The sequence below is a fragment of the Suncus etruscus genome, chromosome 14 (genome assembly GCF_024139225.1).
Source record: "Suncus etruscus isolate mSunEtr1 chromosome 14, mSunEtr1.pri.cur, whole genome shotgun sequence".
Taxonomy (NCBI): Eukaryota; Metazoa; Chordata; class Mammalia; order Eulipotyphla; family Soricidae; genus Suncus; species Suncus etruscus.
This window is the reverse complement of record NC_064861.1, coordinates 45,582,090-45,603,693: the sequence shown is the minus strand read 5'-3', so window position 1 is coordinate 45,603,693 and position 21,604 is coordinate 45,582,090. Positions and strand designations below refer to the sequence as shown.

Here is a 21,604-nt window from a genome sequence, read left to right as displayed (position 1 = left end):
TCATAGGTTTACTTAAAGACAAAAAAAGGGGGGGGTGAGTGTTATAGAGAGGAACAGAAAATAAAGACAGGCAAACTATTCATTTCTTATCACAGCTAGCCAATGTTAATTAAAACATCATTGCAAATGTATATCAGCAAGAAAACCTTTGCTAGCTCAAGAGGCATGGAACTATATAATCATAAATAAATCTGAGTTATTTATCTGCTGCTTGAATCATATCCTTTGCTTCAACAAGCAAGGCCCTCTCTACTCCCCTTTCTGCCCTCTTTTTATTACAGGCACTCTGTATATATCCCCGTAAAGAGGAGGGAAACATATGGGCCCTTGTTTGAACTTCTGTAATGAATCCGTCCAATATACTATTTCCTTCTAAAAAAAATTTTTTTTATCATTGCAGTCTGTCTATTCTCTTCAACGATCACTTGGACAGTATGCGGATTGGTAAAAAGGACTTTGAAGGGGTTCTCCCCACGAAAACTGTTGATTGACGTGGCATGGCCATGTTGTCTTATGTCACGAGGTTCCCTTCTCTTGCCGGCTCTCTCTCCACAAAAGGGAAGCAGTATGGCTCTTCCCAGAGCCCGGATTCCTCCCTGTTGTTCTGCTTTGTTTCCTTTTCATTGAAAGATTTGCACAAGTGAGTCTCTGCCGTGATCTGCCAGTCTTTTTCACTCCTCACCAGTAAACAAACTAGAGATTTCAAGTTGTAGGCCCCTGTGCCAACTTTACCCTACATTGGGTTAGGGAAGAATGCACTGTTAAAAAGCATTTTAAAAAGAATTTGCTCATGTTTAAAATGGCTCATGTTTTTTGTTTGTGTGTTTTATGTATTTGTTTGTTTGTTTGTCATATCCAGTGATGCTCAGGGCTTATTCCTGGCTCTGTGCTCAGGGTTCAATCCAGAAGAGCTTGGAGAACTGTAGAGGGCTTACCAGGAATTGAACATAGTTTGCCTCCCTTACTTCCCCATACTATCACTCTGTCCCTAGAAATTGGAACATTTTAAAATACAAAAATCTGGCTTATAGTATAGTTGTGTATTGTATAGTTGTATAAATAGATTTTCCCTCTGGTCTTTTTGAATATCTGAGGAACCATCTTAACCTGCAAAATTGATTCAACTTTTCCCAAAGAACTCAGGCCAACAGTGTTTATTTGAAGGATTCTAAATACTGCTGTTATTCAGGCAGGTTAAAGAATGTACCAATAAATGTAGCAATGGCTATGTGAAATTCAATGTGCTTCATGTTTTCTTAGAAGGCACCTAAGCCTCCCTTTTCAAAGCATTCTGTTTAAAGAGAAACATTATGGCCTTACTTATTAGATTTCTCATATCATTCACTTTTTTACTTTCCCAACCCAAACCTTGGGGTCTAGTTCATTGAATAACTTAGTTAATAGAAAAATAACTAATAAGACATTGGACAGGGCCTAACAAATTGAACTCTGAGAGGTGTATGAAAGTGCAGCATTTGTTTCAGATGAAATTCCAATCAAGACATCACTTGAGCACATCAAGTATGCCATACATAGATCTGAGTATTTTAAACTATTTTAAATTAATGAAGCACTTTATTTTCATTTACATCTGAGAAAAACAAGGTAGAAAGATTTCTGTTTAAATTATCAGGTAATAAAATTTAGGGCTGGCTTATAAACTCAGGCCATTTGAAGAAAAGGTTAAGTTTTCTGTTGATTGCATTTTAATTTTGGCTGTTAAGATAGTCTTTCTTTTTAAATTTTCCTTTCTTTTGGGGGGTAGGTCACACCCGACTGTAACAGAAACCAGCCTTACTCTTTTCTCTGTGCTCAGGTATTGCTTCTGCTGGGCTCTGGGAACTATGTGGAATGTGGGGACCAAATCCAGGTCAGCGGGGTTCTAGGGAAGTGTCCTATCTGCTATATTACTGGTTCAACTCCTCTTTAATTTTAGCCTATATTGTCTATACTTATCCATAGCAAAGGCTATTTTTTAATTTTTATAGTTCAATGTTCATTTGTTTTTTTTCATAATACAATTTTTTTCACAGATAGAATAATTCAAGATTGAGTTACAGTCATACAATGTATAACAACCATCACCAGTGTGCATTTCCCGCCAACAATGTTAAGTTTCCCTCTTACCCTCTTGCCGGATTCCCTCTTCCCTCCCACCCATCTTCTCCCACCTGCCTCTGGCACAGGCATTTTACCCCCCCCTCTCTCTGACTCTTTCTCTCTCTCTCTATCTTTCTGTCTTATTTGCTCTCTCACTCTTGCTCTCTCTTGCCCTTGCTCTTTCTCTCACTCTCCCCCTCTCTCTTTTCTTTTGTGACATTGTGGTTTATACTACTGAAAATGAAGGGGTGCAATGAATGTCTTATTTATATTAGAACTACTCTACTCAAACTGCACTCTGCAATTTGTGTCAAGCTACCTACTACCATGGGATAGTCCTCATATCCCAGTGATTAGTGAGATTATTTTATATTTATTCCTCTCTTTTACTCATCTCCCTCAGTATAATCCTCTCCATGTTCATCTATGCATAAGCAAAATTTATGACTTTATTTTTAATGGCTGCATAGTATTCAATTATTTAGATATACCACAGTTTTTTTAGCCACTCATCTCTTGATAGGCACCTATGCTGCTTCCATGTTCTGACTATTTTAAATACTGTTTTGATGAACATAGGAGTGCAGAGGTCATTTTGTACTGTGATTTTGTGTTTCGAGGGTATATCCCTAAGAGTGTTATTGCTAGATCATAAGGAAGTTCAATTTCCAGTTTTTAAAGGAATATCCATATTGTTTTCCAGAAAATTTGGACTAGATGGCATTCCCACCAGCAGCGAATGAGAGTCCCTTTATCCTCATATCCACCCAGCACTAGTTGTTCTTTGTGATGTGTGCCAATCTTTGTGGTGTGAAATGATACCTCATTGTTGTTTTGATTTGCATCCCTCTGATGATTACTGATGTGGAGCATTTTTTATGTGTCTTTTGGCCATCTATATGTCTTCTTTGAGGAAATGAATGTTCATTTCTTCTCCCCATTTTTGATGGGGTTAGATGATTTTTTTTTTTTGGTTTTTGGGTCACACCATGTAGCGCTCAGGGGTTACTTCTGGCTTTAGGCTCAGAAATCACCCCTGGCAGGCTCGGGGGACCATATGGGATGCCGGGATTTGAACCACTGTCCTTCTGCATGCAAGGCAAATGCCTAACCTCCATGCTATCTCTTCAGCCCCCGATTTCTTTTTTGTTCAGTTCTGTCCATAACTTATACATCTTAGTTATTAGCCCTTTATCAGATGGATATTGGGTGAATAGTCTCTCCCATTCCCTGGGTAACCTTTGTATCTTAGTTACTGTTTCCTTTGCAGTGCAGAAGCTTTTCAATTTAATTTAATCCCATTTGTTTATCTCTGCTTCCACTTGCTTGGACAGAGGTATTTCTTCCTTAAAGATGCTAGCAAAAGTTAAACTTAATCTTCCTTAGTTTTATATTCCTAGGAGTCAAAAATATACACCTACTCAATGTGCAGCAAACGTTAGTTCCAAGAATATTTTGAAAGACTAAACAACAGTATGATCAGAGATCTTAATAACCCAGGCATTGTGTCTTAAAGAAAAATTGTAGTAATTTGATCAAAAAATTCTTATTGTTGTCAGGGAGGGACTACAGAGCATGAAAACCGGCAAGGCTTTGCAAAAGCCGGCTCCCTGTGTGTGACACCAGGCGGGGAAAATCCGCGAAAGTACACCGGCCCAGTGGGGCCCAACTGTGAAAAACTGTCAGTGTGACCTATCTATGTCTGTCTACTATCCTCTTGCGTGAAACTCTTGCGAGTGGGGCAAAAAGAGGTTCCAGAAACCTCGCTCGCCCAGACGCCATTTTCAGGGAGGGACTACAGAGCATGAAAACCGGCAAGGCTTTGCAAAAGCTGGCTCCCTGTGTGTGACACCAGGCGGGGAAAATCCACGAAAGTACACCGGCCCAGTGGGGCCCAACTGTGAAAAACTGTGAGTTTGACCTGTATATGTCTGTCTACTGTCCTCTTACGTGAAACTCTTACGAGTGGGGCAAAAAGAGGCTCCAGTGGAGCACGGCCGCTCCGCTTTGCTATGCAGCCCTGCACTCTTTCTAAGGAAAGGACACCATTGCAACAAGAAGGAAAAATCACACTAAGAACGGCGCTATATCACAGAAGCAAACATTTCTATCTGGACTGTCTTCTCTGTTGCATGCTCGGGCCTAAGATTTGACCCAGTGTGAGGCTTCATCCACGGAGGACTCCCCTCCCTTAGAGGCAAGTCAGCCCATCCAGAAAGGGAGGAGCCAGAGGAGTGTGCTGGCTGCATCATATAGACAATGAATACCACCACATCAAGTAGAAAAACCCAAAATACAAGTGTGACAATGGGGAAACAACGCAGGCCAGCATCAGACATAGAGAATGAAGAGGACAATTCTGAGGACCAGATAATGACCAACCAACTAATCAACCTCTCAGATAAGGACTTTAGACTAGCAATATGGAAGATGCTCAACGGACTCCAAGAAACCATGGATTGAGTTGAACAGAACACTAATAAGAACCAAGAAAATATGAAGACAGAAATCACAAAACTCCAAACTGAAATAACATGTCAACTAACAGGACTGAAAAAGTCAGTAAACTAAGTGAATGACAAAATGGATAAGCTCTGGGACAGGGTATCAGAAGCTAAGAGTAGACTTGGTGCTGGGGAAGATTAGATACATAACAATTCCATACAGCAGGAGAGACTGGACAAAAAACTTAAAGCAAATGAGCAGACAACGGAAAAATTAGTCAAAGAATGGGAACAGATGAAAATAGAAGTCTATGATAAGATCAACAGAAACAACTTAAGAATCATTGGAGTCCCAGAGACCCAGGAAGAAAATTTCCAGGAAGAATCAATGGTCAAGAACATCATTAAAGAGAAACTTCCAGAGCTAAAGAATATATGTGATCAAATCCTGCATGCCCAAAGAGTACCAACCAAAAGAGACCCCAGAAAAACTACCCCAAGACACATCCTAGTCACAATGACAAATCCCACAGATAGAGACAGAATTCTGAAAACAGCAAGATCAAAAGGGGAAATCACGTTCAAGCAAGCTTCCCTGAGATTTACAGCAGACCTGTCACCAGAAACACTCAATGCCAGAAAGCAGTGGTGGGATATTGTGACAAGACTGAATGAAATGAATGCTTCACCCAGAATACTATACCCAGCAAAGCTCACTTTCCGGTTTGACGGAAGAATACATGGTTTCACAGACAAAAAACAGCTCAGAAACTTCACAGACACAAAACTAGTCTTAAGAGAAAAACTGAAAGACCTAATCTAAGACAAGACTACCCAAAAGACACACCAAATTTTGAAATAAAGATGGCGTTAAATCCCAGGACAATTCTTTCTCTCAATGTCAATGGACTAAATGCACCAGTTAAGAGACACAGAGTGGCTAAATGGATCAAAAAACTCAATCCAACCTTCTGCTGCCTACAAGAAACGCACCTGAATAGTCAGAACAAACATAGACTCAAAATAAAAGGCTGGAGAAAAATTATCCAAGCAAACAACACCCATAAAAAAGCTGGAGTGGCCATGCTAATATCAGATAATGCAAACTTTATACTCAGGAAGGTTGTAAGGGACAAAGATGGACATTTTATATTAATCAAGGGGTACGTAGAGCAGGAAGAATTCACTCTCCTAAACATATATGCACCGAATGAGGGGCCAGCAAAATATTTAATACAACTGTTGACAAATCTGAAAAATAATATCAACAACAACACAATAATTGTGGGGGACCTTAACATGGCTTTGTCAACACTGGATAGGTCAACCAGACTGAAACCCAACAAGAATATACTAGACCTGAGGAGAGAAATGGAAGAAAGAGGCCTAGTGGATATATATAGGACACTCCATCCCCAGAAACCTGGATACACATTCTTCTCCAATGTACATGGGACATTCTCCAGGATAGACTACATGCTGGCACATAAAACATACCTCCATAACATCAAGAGGATAGAAATTTTGCAGACTGCCTTTGCTGACCACAAGGCTCTGAAATTATTTGTGAACTCCAAAGGGACTCAGAAGAAACACTTTAACACCTGGAAGTTAAACAGCCTCATGCTCAATAACCAGTGGGTCCGAGATGAAATCAAGGAGGAAATCAAAAGGCTCCTGGAAACAAATGACAATAAAGACACAAACTCTCAGAACTTATGGGACACAGCAAAAGCAGTACTGAGAGAAAAATTTATAGCTTTGCACGCACACATCAGGAAGGAAGAAGGAGTTTACCTGAGTAGCTTAATGACACAGCTAATAGAACTAGAAAATGCTCAACAAAAGGACCCAAGAATAGGAAGACAGAAGGAAATAACAAAGCTGAGAGCAGAAACAATGAAGTGGAAACCCAAAAAACAATCCGAAAGATCAACGAAAGCAGAAGTTGGTTCTTTGAAAAAATAAACAAGATTGATAGACCACTGGCAAACCTAACAAAGAAAGAGAGAGAGAGAAACTTGATAACTCGTATCAGGAATGAAAAAGGAGAGATCACTACTGATATGACAGAGATTCAAAGGGTAATCAGAAACTACTTTGAAAAACTCTACGCCACTAAAAATGAGAACCTGGAAGAAATGGATAAATTCTTGGACTCTTATAATCTTCCACGGTTGAAGGAAGAGGATGTAGCATATATAACACCCCCATCACCATTGATGAAATTAAAACAGTAATCAAATGTCTGCCGAAAAACAAAAGCCCAGGTCCAGATGGATTCACTAATGAATTCTATCAAACTTTCCAAGAGGAACTACTGCCAATCTTGGCAAGACTCTTTCATGAAATTGAACAAACAGAAACACTTCCAAATAGCTTTTATGAAGCCAACATCACCTTGATACCTAAACCAGACAGAGATGCTACCAAAAAAGAAAATTACAGACCAATATCACTGATGAATGCAGATGCAAAGATCCTCAACAAAATCCTGGCAAATAGGATTCAATGCCTCGTTAAAAAGATCATCCACTACGATCAAGTAGGTTTCATCCCAGGAATGCAAGGCTGGTTTAACATTCGTAAATTTATCAACATAATACACAACATCAATAACAAGAAAAATAAAAACCACATGATCATATCAATAGATGCAGAGAAAGCATTTGATAAGGTCCAACACCCATTCTTGATCAAAACTCTCAGCAAGATGGGAATGGAGGGAACCTTTCTCAATATAGTGAAGGCCATCTACCACAAGCCAGTGGCAAATATTATCCTCAATGGAGAAAAACTAAAAGCCTTCCCTCTAAATTCTGGTACAAGACAAGGCTGTCCTCTCTCACCACTCCTATTCAACATAGCACTGGAAGTACTTGCTATAGCGATTAGGCAAGAAAAGGATATCAAGGGAATCCAGATAGGAAAGGCAGAAGTCAAGCTCTCACTGTTTGCAGATGACATGATACTCTACTTAGAAAACCCTAAAGACTCTATCAAAAAGCTTCTAGAAACAATAGACTCATATAGCAAGGTGGCAGGCTACAAAACTAACACACAAAAATCAATGGCCTTTCTATACACCAATAGTAATAAGGATGAAATGGACATTAAGAAAACAACCCCATTCACAATAGTGCCACACAAACTCAAATATCTTGGAATCAACTTGACTAAATATGTGAAGGACCTATACAAGGAAAACTATAAAACTCTGCTCCAAGAAATGAGAGGACACACGGAAATGGAAACGCATACCCTGCTCATGGATTGGCAGGATTAACATCATCAAAATGGCAATACTCCCCAAGGCATTATACAGATTTAATGCCATCCCTCTAAAGATACCCATGACATTCTTCAAAGAAGTGGATCAGACACTTTTGAAATTCATTTGGAACAATAAACACCCTCGAATAGCTAAAGCAATCATTGGGAAAAAGAATATGGGAGGAATTACTTTCCCCAACTTTAAACTGTACTACAAAGCAATAGTTATCAAAACAGCATGGTATTGAAATAAGGACAGGTCCACAGATCAGTGGAATAGGCTTGAATACTCAGAAAATGTTCCCCAGACATACAACCACCTAATTTTTGATAAAGGAGCAGGAAATCCTAAATGGAGCAGGGAAAGCCTCTTCAACAAGTGGTGTTGGCACAATTGGATAGCCACTTGCAAAAAATTGAACTTAGACCCCCAGCTAACATCATGTACGAAGGTAAAATCCAAATGGATTAAAGACCTCGATATCAGCCCCAAAACCATAAGATATATAGAACAGCACATAGGCAAAACACTCCAGGACATTACAGGCATCTTCAAGGAGGAGACTGCACTCTCCAAGCAAGTGAAAGCAGAGATTAACAGATGGGAATATATTAAGCTGAGAAGCTTCTGCACCTCAAAGGAAATAGTGCCCAGGATTCAAGAGCCCCCCACTGAGTGGGAGAAACTATTCACCCAATACCCATCAGATAAGGGGCTAATCTCCAAAATATACAAGGCACTGACAGAACTTTACAAGAAAAAAACATCTAACCCCATCAAAAAATGGGGAGAAGAAATGAACAGACACTTTGACAAAGAAGAAATACACATGGCCAAAATACACATGAAAAAATGTTCCACATCACTAATCATCAGGGAGATGCAAATCAAAACCACGATGAGATACCACCTCACACCACAGAGAATGGCACACATCACAAAGAATGAGAATAAACAGTGTTGGCAGGGATGTGGAGAGAAAGGAACTCTTATCCACTGCTGGTGGGAAGCCGTCTAGTTCAACCTTTATGGAAAGCGATATGGAAATTCCTCCAAAAACTGGAAATCGAGCTCCCATACGATCCAGCTATACCATTCCTAGGAATATACTCTAGGAAACCAAAAATACAGTACAAAAACCCCTTCCTTACACCTATATTCATTGCAGCACTATTTACCATAGCAAGACTCTGGAAACAACCAAGATGTCCTTCAACAGACGAATGGCTAAAGAAACTGTGGTACATATACACAATGGAATATTATGCAGCTGTCAGGAGAGATGAAGCCATGAAATTTTCCTATACATGGATGTACACGGAATCTATTATGTTGAGTGAAATAAGTCAGAGAGAGAGAGAAAAACACAGAATGGTCTCACTCATTTATGGGTTTTAAGAAAAATGAAAGACACCTTTGTAATAATAATTTTCAGACACAAAAGAGAAAAGAGCTGGAAGTTCCAGCTCACCTCAGGAAGCTCACCACAAAGAGTGATGAGTTTAGTTAGGGAAATAACTACATTTTGAACTGTCCTAATAACGAGAATGTATGAGGAAAATGGAGAGCCTGTCTAGAGTACAGGCGGGGGTCGTGTGGGGAGAAGGGAGACTTGGGACATTGGTGATGGGAATGTTGCACTGGTGATGGGTGGTGTTCTTTACATGACTGGAACCCAAACACAATCATGTATGTAATTAAGGTATTTAAATAAATTTAAAAAAATTCTTATTGTCGTTAGAATATCATGGCACAAATTTAACAGATATATATTTCCTTTATGCAGACGAAGGTAGGCTTTTTCCTATAGGAAGAAGTTAGCCCTCATTCATACAGATAGACATTACAAAGTCCCTCTTTCATTTAGAACCTATTGCCTATAAGGTTGACATGCTCATAACTATCTTAATTAGCCAGAACAAATGAGAAAATAGAACCATAACAGAGGCAGGTTTATGGCCAAATAAAAGTTACACAGACTATTCCCTTCCAGGTTCCATTGACAGAATTTTAATTCTTTGGTCATAATTGTTTAAATTTATTTTAAGCTAAATTTCAAAAATACCATGATTTACACAGTTATTCATAATAGAGTTTTAGAAGTATAATGTTCTGATAGCAGTGGTAACACCAAAATCAAGTTCTCTCTACCAATGTCCCCTGGTTTCCTATAGCCCCCCCCCCCAATCTGTCTTCTTGGCAGGCACATTTTAGAGCTTGGTTATTGTACTTTAAATATCATGCTTTCATTCTTGTTGACTCTAATTTATATACATATATATTAGTGTATATGTATGCCACATATGTATGTATAGATACCCATACCAAGTCTCTACATCACCTATGTGCTCAAGACAGCTGACAAACAAAGGTAGGGACCTTTGTTACCTCCCATCCTTCTTACCCGTATCACTTAGTTTCTTTACATTATTGCCATTTTAGTTTCTGTGATTGAGTCAAGGGTAATCTGGAAATTCTCCATTTGAAACTCTGCATTCTCTCCTTCTGATATTCTTCTATGTACTACAGATAAATGAAGTCATCCAGTGTTTGTCCTTCATTCAATATGGTAATTTTCAGTGCCACTTAGGTTGCAGTGAATCACATAATTTTATCCTTGCTGCTACATAGCATTTATATGTATATATATACATATCATGCTATCATCTTTTATTGGGCAGATGATATTTTAACTATTGTGTTGAATTCTGCAATTAATATTGGTATCCAATGTATAGAAAATACTCACAGGGGCCAAAGCGATAGCACAGTGTAAGTAAGGTGTTTGCATTGCCCGTTGGCCAACCCAGGTTTGATTCCCAGCATCCCATATGGTCCACGGGCCTGTCAGGAGTAACTTCTGAGTAAAGAGCTAGAGTAATCCCTGAGAGCTTCCAAGTGTGGCTCCAAAACAACCCCCTGAAAAAAATATATATAAAAAAAGAAACATCACAAAGAGCAACTAAAAGAAATCCACAAATTCTATCAAAAAGTGGGAGAAGAAAAGGACAGATACTTCTCTAAAGAAGAACAATGGATGGTCAGTAGAATAATGAAAAAATTATTATCCCTTATTATCACAGAAATACAAACCATACCTAACTGTGAGGAGGTTGAGAAGTGTGTGATAGAGATGATTAGAAAATCATGGTCTTGGGGCTAGAGAGACAGCACAACAGATAAGGCACATGCCTTTTATGGACCAGATTGGGATTTGATCCTTGTCTCCCCATAGGCACTGCCAAAAGTTATCTCTGAGTGCAAAGCCAGGAGAAAACCCTGAGCAAGGGGCAGGAGAGAGAGCACAGTGGTAGGGTGTTTGCCTCGCAAGCAGCTGACCCAGGACCTACAGTGGTTCAAATTTCAGCATCCCATATGGTCCACTGTGCCTGCCAGGAGCAATTTCTGAGCACAGAGTCAGGAGTAACCCCTGAGCACTGTCAGTTGTGAACCCCAAAACAAAACAAAAAAACAACAACAACCCTGAGCAAAGTAAAAAAAGAAAAAAAAGAAAGGGAAGGAAGAAAGGAAGGAAGGAAGGAAGGAAGGAAGGAAGGAAGGAAGGAAGGAAGGAAGGAAGGAAGGAAGGAAGGAAGGAAGGAAGGAAGGAAGGAAGGAAGGAAGGAAGGAAGGAAGAATAGAAAAAGAAAGACAAACAGGATCTTTGGAGATAGTTAGCCATCCTCATAAGTTAAGTGGGAAGCTAAAGATATTTATAATAGATAAATTGCCTAGACAATATGTTTTAGAAATATAAACATGATGTAGTCAATTCCCAATGGTTCTGATAGCATGTGGACATCTTGTAATTTGAATATTGCACTGATATTAAAATACATTTTAATACCAGGGATATCCACTAAAATTTGGCTTTAAAAACACATACCCTGATCATGGATTGGCAGGATTAACATCATTAACTCCCTAAAGCATTATACAGATTGAATGTGTTCCCTCTAAAGATACCCATGACATTCCTCAAAGAAGTGGATCAAACACTTTTGAAATTCATTTGGAACAATAAACAAATAGCTAAAGCAAAGCTTTGGAAAAGGAATATGGGAGGCACAACTTTCCCTAACTTTAAACTGTATTACAAAGCAATAGTTAAGAAAACAGCATGGTTTTGGACTAAAGACAGACCCTCAGATCAGTGGAATAGGCTTGAGTACTCAGAGAATGCTCCCCAGACATACAATCACCTAATTTTTTTTTTTTTTTTTTTTTGGTTTTTGGGCCACACCCGGCATTGCTCAGGGGTTACTCCTGGCTATCTGCTCAGAAATAGCTCCTGGCAGGCACGGGGGACCATATGGGACACCGGGATTCGAACCAACCACCTTTGGTCCTGGATCGGCTGCTTGCAAGGCAAACACCGCTGTGCTATCTCTCCGGGCCCTCAATCACCTAATTTTTGATAAAGTAGCAAGAAATCCTAAATGGAGCAGGGAAAGCCTCTTCAACAAGTGGTGTTGGCACAACTGGTTAGCCACTTGCAAGAAAGCGAACTTAGACCCCCAGCTAACATCATGTACGAAGGTAAAATCCAAATTTATTAAAGACATTGATATCGGGCCCGGAGAGATAGCACAGCGGTGTTTGCCTTGCAAGCAGCCAATCCAGGACCAAAGGTGGTTGGTTCAAATCCCGGTGTCCCATATGGTCCCCCGTGCCTGCCAGGAGCTATTTCTGAGCAGACAGCCAGGAGTAACCCCTGAGCACCGCCGGGTGTGACCCAAAAACCAAAAAAAAAAAAAAAAGACATTGATATCAGACCTAATACCATAAGGTATATAAAAAAATATGTAGGTAAAACACTACAGGACATTGAGACTAAAGGCATCTTCAAGAAGAAAACTGCACTCTCTAAACAAGTGGAAGTAGAGATAAACAGATGGGAATATAATAAGCTGAGAAGCTTCTGCACCTCAAAGGAAACAGTGCTCAGGATACAAGAGCCACCCACTCAGTGGGAGAAACTATTCACCTAATACCCATTAGATAAGGGGCTAATATCCAAATTATACAAGGCACTGACAGAACTTTACAAGAAAAAAACATCTAATCCCATCAAAAATGGGGAGAAGAAATGGACAGACACTGACAAAAAAGAAATATAAATGGCCAAAGGCACATGAAAAAATGCTCCACATCACTCATCATCAGGAAAGTGCAAATCAAAACAACTATGAGATACCATCTCATGCCACAGGGATTGGCACACATCACAAAGAATGAGAACAAGCAGTGCTGGCGGGGATGTGAAGAGAAAGGAACTCTTATCCACTGCTGGTGGGAATGCCATCTAGTCCAACCTTTATGGAAAGCAATATGGAGATTCCTTAAAAAAACTGGAAATTAAGCTCCCATACAATTCAGCTATACCACTCCTAGAAATATACCCTTGGAACACAAAAATACAATACAAAAATCTCTTCCTAAAAACTCTAGAGAAATATTTTATTCAAATAAAATATTAGAAAATGGGGAGATTTGGGACATTGGTGATGGGAATGTTGCACTGGTGAAGGGGGGTGTTCTTTACATGACTGAAACCCAACCAGAATCATGTTTGTAATCAAGGTGTTTAAAGATATAAAAAAATTAGAAATTAAATATAAATAAATTTATATTAAAAATCTAAATATTAGAAAAATAAAAACTAAAAAAATATAAATACTATGTAGAAAAATTGAGAATGTATTTTTCAGATTCATCTTTACTATATCCCAAATCATTACATTAAATAAAATAATAGTATTGTGAGTATATCCTTGCTTCTAGAGGTATTTTTAAAGATATATAATTCATAATATTTAATTCTGAAATTGTGTGTATATGTTCAGGATTTTCTTCCAAATGACTGCAACTAGTGCAAGAGTTCTTATGGGACATATATATGGTATGGGACTTGAACTGGAGTCAGCCACATGCAAGGCAAATGCTTTACCCCCCTGTACACCACTCTTGTTCCCTGCCTTAGGCCACATTTTAATGACACTCTACTGTCTGAGTTTATGCTATACTGACTTACCAATTGAATCTATTTGTAGTAGTACATAAAGCCTCATATTTACTATGGTCTTGGGTTTTTAAATATATATCTTTTATTAAACACCCTGATTACAAACATGATTGTAGTTGGGTTTCAGTCATATAAAGAACACCCACCTTCACCAGTGCAACATTCCCATCACCAATGCCCTAAATCTCCCTCCTTCCCACCTCCACCTGTATTTGAGATAGGCTTTCTACTTCCCTCATTCATTCACATTTTTGTGATAGTTGTCAGTTTAGTTATTTCTCTAACTGCACTCACCACTCTTTGTGATGAGCTTCATATCATGAACTGAACCTTCCAGCCCTATCTCTATTGTCTCTGAGAATTATTACAAAAATGTCTTTTATTTTTCTTAAAATCCATAGATGAATTATACTATTCTGTTTCTATATCTTTCCCTCTGACTTATTTCACTCAGCATAATAGATTTCATGTACACACATGTTTAGAAAAAGTTAATGACTTCATCACTCCTGATGGCTGCATATTATTTCATTGTGTTTATGTACCACAGTTTCTTTAACCATTCATCTGTTGAAGGACATCTTGGTTGTTTCCAGAGTCTGGCTATTTTAAATAGCACTGCAATAAATATAGGTGTGAAGAAGGGATATTAATATTGTATTTTTGTATTCCTAGGGTATATACCTAGGAGTGGTATAGCTGGATTATATGGGAGCTCAATTTTTAGTTTTTTGAGGAATTTCTATGTTGTTTTACATAAAGGCTGGACTAGATACATTCCCACTAGCAGTGAATGTCTCCAGCATTCCCATTAGCAGTGAATAAAATTCCTTTGTCTGCACATCCCCACCAGCACTGATTGTTTTTATTCTTTGTGATGTGTGCCAGTCTCTGTGGTATGAGATGGTACCTCATTGTAGTTTTGATTTAAATCTCCCTAATGATTATTGATGTGGAGCATTTTTTCATGTGTCTTTTGACCATTTGTATTTCTTCTTTGAGGAAATGTCTGTTCATTTCTTCTATGTTTTTGTGTCTTTGCATTAGTTGACATCTTTCACCTAGAATGTTGTATCTTCCTTTGTTTTAAACCTTAGTTAGTCTGAGTTCCTAGATCCAATACTTGTGGCTCAAGGATTCGTTTACTGAATGAGGGTGTAGTTTGACCTACTCCCCAAGGTAATATAGTCACTGCACATTCATCCACCCAATTTAGCTGTCTCTTATGGTAAGCTGTGTATTAGAGCCAACACACTTTTATTTTTGTGCCATCTTTTTCAACACTGTCATAGTATGTCAATGTATACCTTGAAATAGGCCAAGTCAAAGTTAGGTGTGTTCCCACTACAATGAATAGCACATTTGAGTGATCATTCCCTACAGTAGGAAGATAGTAGCACTTACTGACTCACTAATTAAATTCACCCAAAACTCTCTTCCCTACATGAAATGTTTGTACTCTCCAAGTATACATTTTGAAATTCTAACCCTGAAATAAAACTATTAGGATACAAAAACTTTTAAAATGGAGGTAAAATCTTTGAAAGTTTGTTAAGTCATGATAATATATTCCAGTTCCTGGTAATTTGTTATAGAAGCTTGGAACTGCCAAAGACACCATCTCTCTGCTTATCTGCGTTGAATGGGTCCCACACTGTTTAGCCCTTGTACGACTTTAATCATTGAATGAATGAATGAAAGAATGAATGCCAAGAACTACTATGTTTTATAAACCTTTTTTTCTTACTTTTGAAAATATCTAAAATTAGGGATTATTTCTGTCATTCTTCATAGTTTCAAACAGCAAAATAATAGGTGGTCAAAGAAAAAATTTTGGATGAATTAGTAATATAAATGAGCTGTATAACATTCTCCACTGTTAAGCAGAAAATCTAAATTTTCTTTCCCCCTTTTTGGTAATCATCCTCAGGTACTCAAACTTAAGATGTGAGGAAACAGTTTTACAACTCTTTAAACCCAACTCAAGTCCTCTTTCAGCAGCTTTTTAAAAGTTATTTGAACATCTCCAGGCCAGAAAGAGAGTACAATGGTAGAGCACTTGCTTTGCATGTGACTGACCCAGGACAAACCTGCTTCAGTCCCCGGGATCCCAAAAGGTCCCCCAAGCCAAGAGCGATTTCTGAGCTCATCGACAGGAGTAACCCCTGAGCGTCACTGGGTGTGGCCCAAAAATCAAACAAACAAACAAACAAACAAAAATATAAATTCTTTGAACATCTCAACACAATTTCCTCTGTGTCAAACTATGATCATCTCTAAGAAAAAGAGCAAGGTCCTCTTCTCCTAATGGTAGGGCTGGCCAATGCAAAGTTCCTGAGCAAACTCTAGCTTGCCTATAATAATGCATTTATCAATGCCTATAAGAATATGGATAGAAGAAAGTTCCATTAGGGGACCTAGTAGTCTCGTTCCTGTCTTTCAAACTCAGGCACAAGATTGGTGGGTTTCACAGAAGTGGGGAGGGAGAAGTGGTGCTCCCACACAAATTCTGTGACTAGTCCAGAGGGAAGCAATGAATGGTTTCCCCTAAAAGAGGTCATTTGCCTTTAATATTTTACACGAGGGTATGTTCTTTAATGTTTCCCCATGATGTATGGAATGCTCAAAGTTTATATAAGAAGCAATTACGTGGGCAGAACCTGTAAATTAGGCTGATATTTAAAAGTATGCTCTTTTACTAGTGTGCCTTTATAATTGCCTCACTCACCTTCCCCACCCCCTTCTGCTTCTCAACTCCACTGGCTTCCTGGGTTTGCAGAGATCCTGGTTCTACTGTGTCTTCTCCCCCAAACTCATGTGTAAAATAGCTTCCAATCCCTATAAGGGAACTGGAATCATGTTGGAATCATGTTGGAATCATGTATAAGGGAACTGGAATCATGTTGCTTGTAAAATCAAGCAGGTAAAGTTGCCCAACTGAGCAGAAATGATAGCTCAGCTGTAGGGCATTTGCCTTGCACGCAGCTGACCAGGCATGGACCTGGGTTCAATTTCTGACATCCCTTATGGTCCTCCAAGCCTGCCAGGAGCAACCGTAGCACTACTGGGTGTGGCCCCAAAACAAAACAGAACAAAAAAAAATCACCCAACTTAGTCTTTTCACCACCACCACCACCATCACCACCACCACCTCCATCACTATAATCACCATGATCTTTATCTGCATGCAGCTTTCTTCAATGTTTGTATTTATTCATCTCCAGTAGTTAGTTAAAAATCCAAACCTTCCTCAGATATCTTTGTCAAAGATCACAGAGTCTTTGGGTTGAAGCAACCTCTCAAAGTCCACCATCTTCCTAAAGCAGCAGGTGAAGGAAGTTAGCTGAGTCTCAGTTGAGTCTCAGTTTAGTCATACTAGAAATAACAAACAGGGAGAGCTCTCCTTTCCTATGAGAGTGATTGAGCCATTAAATCAAATCACGTATTTGATCTTTATTTACTTTGGAAAAGAATGGCAGCTGCCAGACAAATTCTGAAGTCTTAAGGTTTAAGCAAATGGAAGCTGTTTACTACATCACATAGGTTCTTCCCTAGAGTTTAGATAGAAAGGATGCTGAGCACTTCCTTAAATGTAGTGAAGAAAAAAAGAAGAAGAAAAGGCATCAGTATTCCTTGTGCTCATGAATCCCTTTGTTTTTTCTCTTTCATCCACCTTTAATTTATGTCTCAACAATATTCCATCCTCAAACACCCAATTTTCTTAAATCTGACTCGGACATCTTTTCTAAGTGCTGCACTAGCACTAAATAGACTTTTCCATTTTTAAACACAAGGAATGAAAGTTACCTAATCCTGCAGATAGGGGAAGCTAATGAATATTATTCCTCCTTCCCTAAAAAGGTTTTCACCACAATGTTCACTTTCACCTCACACCTCAACCCAATTTCTTTTTCTGATCAGGGAGAACTTATTTTTTACAAAATTCTGCCCAAATCTAAATAGTGTTCAGAGGGTCACAGGCTTCCCTTTCAGAGATGACCTTCTTGCTAGTCTTAATAGAATTAATGGCAACTTCCCTCTCCTGGGAGGAACCTAATGGGTGTTGATCATATTTTGTCTTGTAGTAACACAGTTAATGATGCTTACTCTTCCTTCTCTGGCTAGCTATGCTGGAATGAAGAGGGCAAGAAAAAGAAACCAATTTTTCATTGCCTTTCTTGATGCCTCATCCAAATCCACAGTTTATTTGCTTATTTACACACACACACACACACACACACACACACACACACAAAATGCATTTCCCTAGAAAACACTAACAAGTGTTTCTGCAATGGAGAAGAGATAACTGAGGCTGGTGAAGGGTTAGGTGTGGTGTACACAGCCAATTCTGTTCTTCAACCAGATGAAGTGGGCTTCCTGATAGGAAATCCTTCTCCCAATAATTTCTATTCTGCATATAATCTTCCTCTATGTTAAGAGAGTATAAGGGAAGTTTGCAAGAAAGGTAGTTGTATCCTGCAGATGTGACAGATAAGATGATAGTAGGTATCTAATCCAAGGGACCACAGTGGAGCCCTGCTGTAGAACAGTTCCACTATAGTTTCCATGACCTGGAAGACTTCCTATTCTTCCCTTGAACCATCTCTCCACCTGACTTTTAATGACAGAGAGGAAAAGTGGGTGATGGTGCAGAGGATTCAGTGTGGATGGTGGAGATGAGATTTGCTCTTGCAAAAGCTCTATCTTGAAGATTATGCATGTTCTTGAAAGGTCAGAACTACCGGGGGTTGGTGGGTCTCAGTGGAAAGCAAGAGAAAAATCTAGCAGCAAGAGTGGATGATAAAGTCCAGAGCCCTCTTTAGGACACTGCTTTCAAGGTCTTCCCCTATGGACTGGTTAGAGCTCAGGGAACTAAGTTATGCATTTTATATAGGATACTTCTATCAAGAAAAAGGGCAGTAGTGATTATTGATAGAGTACTAAAGCAATCTACGCACAAAACAATCCAAGCATGGTTCTTGGACTGTTCCTTCAGCTGAGCAATGGTCACATCCCATTTTGCATATGAAAAACAAGGAAGGCACAAGGAGAGAGTTGCCATTTTTGTGAATTTTAAGTGGGAATTCTGAGAAGTCTGGCTGAGAGTTAGTTAAAGATTTCTACCCAGTCAGCTTCTTCCCTTTGCCTGTGCCATTGGCTTTCTACAGGGCTGACTGGGTCTGTCCTCAATGTTCCTCCATTATAATAGGTTTTATTTGGAGGTTCTGCAGAAGAGGAGGAAAAAGATTAAAAAAAAAAAAGGAGAGGAGAGATTAATGCCCTCAAGAGAGAACATAAACTTCTCTAAGGGTGGACAGGTCCCAGTACATATCCCAGCATGAAAGTAGGAAATCATGCAATTACATAACTCAAAAGAGATGTGACTATGTATACTTAGGAACCATGTAGCAGGCAACAAAGTACCAACACATGAACCCACGGAGCAAATGTGTTCCCCTCTATAGATCTTGATCTGTATGACAGAGTTATCTTCATTTTGAAAGGACATTCTGATCAGCACCATATTTTCCTTACACAACATTCCTTTTGCAGGGAGATGGGCAGTCTGGGAGCTAGGTGCCTTTGTAGAAGATTTCTGAAAGCAATATGAATGTTGGTTCATTCTGGTCTTATTCCAAAGCATATTTTGCTTTCACAGGTCTGAGAAGGGCCTGACTCATCTCTCCTGGCCCCAGGAAAGGCTGTACAGGACCACACAGAGAGCAGGTGTGACTGGCGACTCTCACCCTGTGCCTTGTGGGGAAGCACCTTGATCCAAAACCCAGGTGGGTTCCCTGACACTTTCTTGAAATCCAGCTCTTGACACTGGCCTTGCAGATTCTGCCAATGGTTTGGGTATTGCTGATCTCAGAAAAATCAGCTTGTCTCTCATGAAAAGGAGAGGCCAGAAAGAGCCAAAATGCTTCTCAATGCCCATGCCCTCTGGTCTTATCACACCTCCAACCTCCTCTCTTATGCCAACTTCCTACTTTGGATTCTCACTTGAACACACAAGTGGTCACCTCAGGGTCAGTTCCTAATCCCTCCCGAGGTAATTGGTCTCAATGAGGTGAGGGCTGGACAGTTATAGAGCCATAGGGACTAGCTCTCCCCTTGCTTCATGCCTCAGACAGAGCTCATTTTATTTCTGGTTTTATGGGGTACATTTATTGTTGACCTTTGGGTTGCTGGTGTTTCCTATGTCCAGTGTGGGGTTTTATGTGGAAACTGGGTCTGGGCACTCTCTGCTTTTAATTAAGTCCTCCCCAAACCCAAATCCAGTTGAGTTTGAGGATTTTGCATTTTAGTACTTCAAACATTTATTATCACTTTACAGTGATCTTTATTGTTAGATAACTAATCGGCTCCATGACTCCATGATTAAAACTGGTTAATAACCCCAAAGCCTGCTTTCTTCACAAGGGAGGTCTTTGTATTTTCCTTCAGAGGCAGGGAGTTGTCCTCTCCTGGATAGTAGGGGCAAAATACAGACCATCTTGTGCGCAAAATATTTCCTCAATCTTTTCTTTACAAAGTTCCCAAAGAGAAAGACAAGTATCTTGTGTTGCTGTTCTCCTTACTCCAGCTTTAGAAAGACAGATGAGTTACACAAAGTTTCTCTGAGTCTCCCTCTTCAATCATCTTCTCACATCTCTAAATCCTCCTGACCTTCTAATAATTTTGGGATATCTTGTCATACGTTGATTATCAAATTGTTTGTGTTATGTATGTGTTCACTCTCCTTGAAAAAATTATCCGACATGCATATATGTACTTATTCAACAAATATTTCCTTTTAAAATATTTTTATTATAACATTGTGACTTACTGAGTTCTTTTTTTTTTTTCTTTCTTTTCTTTTTTTGCCACACATGGTGGCACTCAGGGGTTACTCCTGGCTCTGTGGTCAGAGATCGCTCTTGGCAGGCTCAGGGGACCATATGGGATACTGAAAATCAAAACCTGGTCTGTTCTTGATCAGCTCCATGCAAGGCAAACATCCTGTCTCTGTGCTACCTCTTTGGCCCCATTTACCAAGTTCATAATACAGTAATTTTATACATTAAATATTCAAATACCAATCCCAAACCAGTGTGAGCTTCTCTTCACCAATGTCCCTATCTCCCAACTACCACCCTGGTCTGCCTCCATGCAGACACAAACAAATTTCTTCATATTGCTTGGTATAACACAAAGGCAAATGGAATTATCAAAATTTAGATCAACACAGGTCAATTTGAAATTATTGTTCTATCTCTCCATGGCGTTTACTAAAGTCATTGTAGGTGAGCCTTCTGTGTTACTGTTTAGGCTCTCTGACCTTGGTAGATTACTATGTAATTTTCCCTTCAGATTTCCTCTGATATATTGGACTGACACTAATATTAAATATTGAGAATACCGAGGCGTCCAGGACAAATTTGGTGACTTGGAAGTTTGATAAGGTTAAGTTGTAGAGTTGAACTATTTTTGTCAAAAGGCGTAAGGGTGGCATTAGGCTATTGTTGTTCATGCAGAAACGGAAATCTGGCCCCACTTATAACTTTCTAAGAATTCTAAGTGCATACAAAACTGGACTGCCTTGGAAGTATTGGCAGCCATCATATTCTTTTCTGCAGGAAAAATGGAAGCGGTGTGCATGGGGCTGGTTGGTTTTCTGAAGGCAGTGTGTGTGTAGAAGGGCTTGGCCCAATCCCATTTTACCAGGAAGGACCTAGAGTTTTCAACCCTTTAGTCCATTCCCACCTGAAAGGATTT

The 21,604-nt window shown here is 39.3% G+C and overlaps 1 long non-coding RNA gene across 1 annotated transcript in view; it reads left to right on the top strand.

Annotated features, from left to right (window-relative positions):
- Window positions 1–19,562: 19,562 nt before the first annotated feature.
- Window positions 19,563–21,604, top strand: part of LOC126027134 (uncharacterized) — a 206,866-nt gene continuing 204,824 nt past the window's right edge. Inside the window, exon 1 of the long non-coding RNA XR_007502209.1 lies at window positions 19,563–19,632. This is a non-coding gene — a long non-coding RNA (uncharacterized LOC126027134). The remainder of the gene's footprint in view (window positions 19,633–21,604) is intronic.